General features: G+C 40.7%; 1 long non-coding RNA gene across 1 annotated transcript; it reads left to right on the top strand.

Annotated features, from left to right (window-relative positions):
- The first annotated feature begins 1,299 nt into the window (after nucleotides 1–1,299).
- LOC144988774 (uncharacterized) lies at nucleotides 1,300–5,857 on the top strand. Its single transcript, XR_013652794.1, has 3 exons — nucleotides 1,300–4,025; nucleotides 5,424–5,464; nucleotides 5,543–5,857. It is a non-coding gene; the product is annotated as an uncharacterized LOC144988774 (long non-coding RNA).
- The last annotated feature ends 500 nt before the right edge of the window (nucleotides 5,858–6,357 follow it).

Consider the following 6,357-nt stretch of genomic DNA (forward strand, 5'->3'; position numbering starts at 1 on the left):
ATATTTTCTTTATTTAAAATGTATCCATTGAATGCTTTAGTTTATTTCCAGCTGCAAAGTTTTAAATGTCCTAGAATGCTTGAATGCATCACCCAGTCCACCAAACCCCTCATAAGGGGGAAATGCTTTTAACAGCCAATCAGAGGTTGTGGCTGTTCAGCTCGGCCCAGCAGCTCTCAGATCAGTTTCTGAGCACATTTTTACGAGTCTTTTTACTTTAACCACGGAAAACAGCTCTTGCAGTTCAAGCAGAGTTGTGGAAGACCAGAGAGGCGTCACTATCGGGGTGTTAGCTTTAGCAATTAACATCTCAGCGGTCATTTTGAGAGATGTAGCGCGGCTGAAATCCACGTCTTCAACTTTGAATCCACAACATTGGTGAAGAAATGTGTTCCTGCAGCTGTGATGCTGCACTGTAAACCCGAACAAGTTACCAAAACTCATTTGCCACAATTATTTTAAGTTGATGAACTTAAAAGTCAGATTTTTCCATAACATAAATTTAATTGAGTGCTACTTGTATTTTTTGATAACAGTTAAATTAAAAGTTTTAATTTGTGTAAATCAAATATTGGCATTAAATATGACTTACATTTTCCTGTTAAGACAACTTAATTGTCATCATTTACTATGACTCACCAGTTTCAAGTTTTCAAGCCACAGGAATAAGTTTGCATAACTTATCCACAACAACATAATTTTATCTTAACAGAACTTAATCTTTATTAGTAACCTTCTTGTACAGGGGTCATCAAATTTTTGAGTCAGTAAATTCAAAACTATGCATTTCAAAACTTAAATATTTTTAGTGAAATGATTGCCTAAAAAACAATGAGTAACGGTACCTTAAATAAAGCACAATGTTATAAACATCTTCCTAACAATATTTTGTTGCTCACTCTCTCCTGTACAATATTGAAATCAAAGAAAATTACGCTTGATAAAACGTCAAGACAGTGTGAACTTTGAGCCTACTGCCTGAACAAATGCAGAGTAGTGCAATATTTTGAGGCATTATTGAGACAAAGGGAGAAAACTAATGCTTTATGCCTCCTTATTTCAACTTAGTTTTATATATGTATCAAGTCATCAAGTCATTTTTGAGGGGCCACAACCTGGGTGGTAGTTAACTCACTCATTGCACTCATTAACTGATCTAAAAACATTTTCCATCACCAGGATATCAGCTCTGTGTACATCCAAACAGGCCCTGATAAAACACTGAGTAGTTAGGAATATGAAAGGTCGTAAAATAGTTTTTCTTAGTGTTTATTTGATTCTAAAAAAAGACATTTTGAAAAGAATGACGGTCCCACGATTTAGCCATAGCGTAAGCTGTTTTAGGAAAAGTCCCGCCCCTTTAACTGTCTTGGAGGCTTAATAACACGTCATCAGTCTGACCAATCAGAAGTGGTTAAAGTCTTCCCTTCCTTGTTCTAAAGCTCGTGTTTAGCGGTGTAGCTTTTCAAAGAATCCGGCATCAGACCGTGGAAAAAGTGAACAAAACCATGAAGCTCAGATACGCCAATCTGTTTGCGTTCGTTGGCTGCTTGTACTACATCTCCCATGATGCATTGGGTTAAAGTGACAGCGTCCCAGCGTAGAACGAGTCTTCCTTTGACGTCTTGAAACCACTACGAATGCACATCAAACAGTTTTTAAATCTTTTTAATTTTCCGGACTATAAGCCGCTACTTTTTTCCTGCGCTCACAGCCCTGCGACTTATTCAGTGATGCGGCTAATTTATAGATATAATTGGCGGCCGCCATGACCGCACTTTCGGTCTCAGAACATGGGTTGAACACTCTCCAACTCCACGCAACAAGCCATTTATTTTTCAACACACCTCTTAGCAGCCAAACAGCATGGACTTGACTTCAGGTCTTAGACACTTCAGTCATGGTTCAACAAAACGTAACACGCATGCCCGGCCGTATCTCAGAGTCCTTTGGTGCCATTAGACCCAACGTGCACGTGATCGCCACTACAATATGATGCAGCTTTCAAGTTAAAAGCAATCATTAAAAGCAGCATGAAAAAATCCACCATCGCCAACGGGTTTGGAAAAGCCGGTTTGCTGAATGACAGAGAGAACAGCGCATGCACAGTGACACTAGTCCATCTATTTATTAGCAGCTCCGTAATATACGAGATGATCTTTTAAACGTACGTTTATTATTGTCGTGTTATGGTTATTATGAAGCGCCTGTTTGCTCATCATTTTATTTTTAATCTGTGTTGTCAGTGCTTTTTTCTGGCAGAACGTACGGTTAGGTGAAGGCTAACAGGCGCTAACAACGTTTAGTCTGGATGAACATGAATCGATGCGGGAAAAGCTGCAATCTGCAGCTTGGCTGCATGAAAATATGTGGAAATAACATCCGCCTTTATTTTGTCGGGACACGACTGGAAACACAAATTGACATGGTCGTTTTAACGGTTTCTAAGGACTGAGCGGAATTTTGCATTGAAACGCTCACAGCCTCCGTGTGAGCTGGAGACATGTTCTGCTGCTCGTTCACATAGAGCTGCGGGGCCGATGGCAGTCTGAAGGCTCCCACACGTAACAACGCATCCGCCCCTCATCCACAAAACGTTCAGTATTAAGTCCGATTGCTCCGCACAGACACGATTTGCTCCGTCCAGCGCAGAATGGGGACGAAGCGTTCTTCCCTGGAGCCGCCCTGGCAAGGGGTGTCGGAGAAGATAGGAAGGGGAGACAAAGAGCATGCGGGGCGAGCGCGGAGCGCAGAGGCGTCCGCGGAGCAACAGTGTTTGTTGTGGAAGGAAACTTCTGACGCACGCACCGCGCTGAGGCGCGCGCTTTTCAGTCGCCGCTGCTTTATTTTACTGGTGTGTTTTTTTAACCAGCCCCGTTACCACCATAATGCTGCCGCGACACAAGCGGAAGGAGAGATGCTCTCCCGTTAGCCCCTCCATCCACTGCTGCTCATTCTTTAAACACTGACAACAGTGTGGGGAGCTGGGGGTTAGACCTGCCTTTAGCCCCTAAGACTCATGGGAAATGGGGAATCGCAGATGTAAATTTCTTCATCATAACTGAGGGATGTAATGTTGATTATATGGTTTCTGTTTGTACTTATATATATGATACTTAGATTGTCAATAATTAAAAAAAAATAAAAAAATAAACTAAAATATAAAAAACCATAACTGAGGAACTTGTGAACAGAATAGATGTCCATGCTGTTTGGCAGATGTGGGTGTATTTAATCACTCGAGCATAATGCAAGGCTGACTCCTCCCACAGTATGTTAATGACTTTTGCACAATCTGGGAGTTAGGATTGGATCTGCTAGGCTGACCACGTTGCCTAGTACGTGCGGCTTGAACTGTGACACAGCTTGTGTTTAGAAGTAGTTAAACACGTGAAACACGTGGGTGTGGCTTGTAATCGGGTGCGCTCTATAACCCGGAAATTACGGTGAATTTTATTAAATATTTTAGAAAAAACAGCAGCAACTTCCAGCTTTTTCTGCCACAATTATCACAAAAATGCATGTGAGATTGTGGAGGGGCTGTAGATAAATACAGACTAAAGAGTAGTAGTATTCTGCTATAGTTATTTTATTAACTTTATCAGTGATTGTTGTATACTAATAATTCTTGTTTTTTAGCTGCAGAAGAAACTCCTGTCACCACATCCTCTGTTGAAAGGGAAAACCTAGATGCTGCTGCTGGTCAGTTCAAATCTAGACAATATGGAACCTATATCAAACTTATTGTTTCATTATTACTTAATATAAAGTCATACATTTGCACACACACACACAACAGTGGAGGCCCTTCTTTCCAACATTCTGCTTCCAGCATCACAGCAACTGTTATGTAGATTTGATGAGACTGTTTGACTTTTCACTGTTTGCTTTTGTTAAAGTTATGTCTCTTATGTTCCAGAGCTCCAAGAGAGACGTGTTTGGAAGATGAGCAGACTGGATACAAAATTCCACCAACCTCAAATCCAATTGGTCCAGCTGAATGGCCAACCACACTCTTTGATCCAGTAAGAATGGATTTGGTGCAAAGAGGTCCTTTTCAGACTGAAAAAGACTGTGACTTTCCAAAATCACCCTCATTGAGCTGTTGTGTTCTTTATTTTGGATTGTTTTATCGTTATATGATTTTCTATTAAGTTGCTGTTTTTAATAAGTTGGAGTTTTGTGAATGTCATTTGTTGAGTGCCTAATGTTACATTAATATATATATATATATATATATATATATATATATATATATATATATATATATATATATATATATATATATATATATATATATATATATATATATATATATTCTATATTCTAAAATTAGTTTGGCATCACATAATGTGCATCCAACATGCAGGCAATATACTGTAATTAATTCTTCAGCAGCAACAATAAAACATTCACAAAATGTAGTAATAGAGATCTGATTTATATTACAACAGTTGCGCTTTGTTGGTGCTACTGATCAGTTAGAGGGCTCACAAATTAAATTTCGCTTAGGGCCCCCGGAAGACCAGGGCCGGTCCTGGTGGTGGGCCTCATTACTGACAATAACGAGAACTGGTACAGGCAGGAGATCCAACACTTGGAGGAGTGCTGTTCAGCCAGCGATCTGGTCCTCAATCCCACCAAAACCAAGGAGGTCATTGTAGACTTCAGGAAGACCAAGAGAACATCTCAACCCGCACTCCACATCAGAGGTGAGGAGGTGGAACAGACTGACAGGGACACTGAACACCTCCAAACTGGTGAAAAGGGCCCATCAGAGGATGTTCTTCCTGAGAAAGCTGAGGAAGGCGGGTCTGGCTCCGGGACTTCTCAGAAAGTTCTACAGGAGCACCGTGGAGAGCATCCTCTGCCAGGGCTGTACAGTGTGGAACAAGAAGCTCAGCTCCCAGACCTGGACGTGGTCTATAAAGAGTGTCTACAGAGAGGAGCACGGGCCATCAGCATGGACAGCAGCCATCCTGGACATTCCCTGTTTGTGCCGCTGCAATCGGGCAAGAGTTTTAAAAACAAGGACAAATAGACTGCAAGAATGCAGCCATAAAAAGGAGGAGCAGAAACTCCAGGTTAGAAAAGCTCATTTAATTAATGAGGCACACATTGAAGCTGATGTTAATCCCTCTGCCACTTTCAGGATGAAGATGCATGAAGAAGATGCTTCACTGAAAAAGATGCATTTTGAATCCATCTCAGAAAGTACTATTGAAGCTAGAGCTGTTGTACACACAGACATAGTTTTTCTCTGCATGCTTTCAGTCTCTGATAGATTATTTAGGTGACCTGAGATGCCCCTTCAAATGTAATAGAACATTGTATTTATTGTAAAAGTTTAGGAGATGGGATGTCCAGGATTTTTTTTTTAGTGTCATTTCTATCTTTTCACTTTCTTTCTATTCTCTTTGTAGGGGAAGGTGACATGACAACCAGCAGTGGGGCAGGACGGAATGTATGGATCCTTCTGAACTCACCATTTGTTGCCATCTTTAGCATCTACTCTAAGAGTGACCTTTTTTTTTCTTTGCAGGAAGAAGATGCCTTACTACACGGCACCATTGAGGCAGCCAAATGGTGCCAGTTGCAGTCCTTTAAAGGAAGATGTTCCCTGCCTGATGTTCTGACGGTGGATGAAGGAGAACAGAAGGAGATTATTAAAGAGCTCCAAAACTGCTCCCTCATGAGTGAAGATGAGAGATTGATGGAACTGAGGGAGCTTTTCGTCTTTTCATTTCAGTTTTTCAGCAACTGTGAAGCATTTTGCACAGAAATTCTGGATAATCAAAAATAAAAGGTGTATGTGTATTTTGAAGAACAGTAAATCTCAGTGTCTGCTGTTTTTTTCTGTCTTTTTTGTCTATATTTGTATATGTATAATGCTTTATGACTGTAGCATTACATTCATTCATCTTCTATTCCATTTCATTCCTTTTGGGGTCACTGGGCTGCTGGAGCCTATCCCTGCCACTTGCTAGTGAAGGCAGGGGACATCCTGGACAGCTCGCCAGCCTGTTGCAGGACCACAATCACACACCCACACACTCTCACATCACACTTATGGACACTTTAGAGTGACCAGTTTACCTATTAAGCATGTTTTTGGAAGCTGGCAGGAAGGCTCGGAGAAAACCCACACATGCACGTATAGCATGAGGTCAGGGGTTTTACTTTCCATGTTTAACCCACCTGAGACTATACACTCCTTGAGGTGTGTGAGACTGAGCATAAATACACAAGTTGTTACACAATATCTGTGGAACCTGGGTGTGATAAATTATATATTTTATATTGTGATATAATTTTACATATAACAATAAACCATTGATCAATAAATTACAGGTACAG

Source organism: Oryzias latipes, chromosome 21 (assembly GCF_053564925.1).
Source record: "Oryzias latipes strain Hd-rR chromosome 21, Olatipes_Hd-rR_3.1".
Lineage (NCBI taxonomy): Eukaryota > Metazoa > Chordata > Actinopteri > Beloniformes > Adrianichthyidae > Oryzias > Oryzias latipes.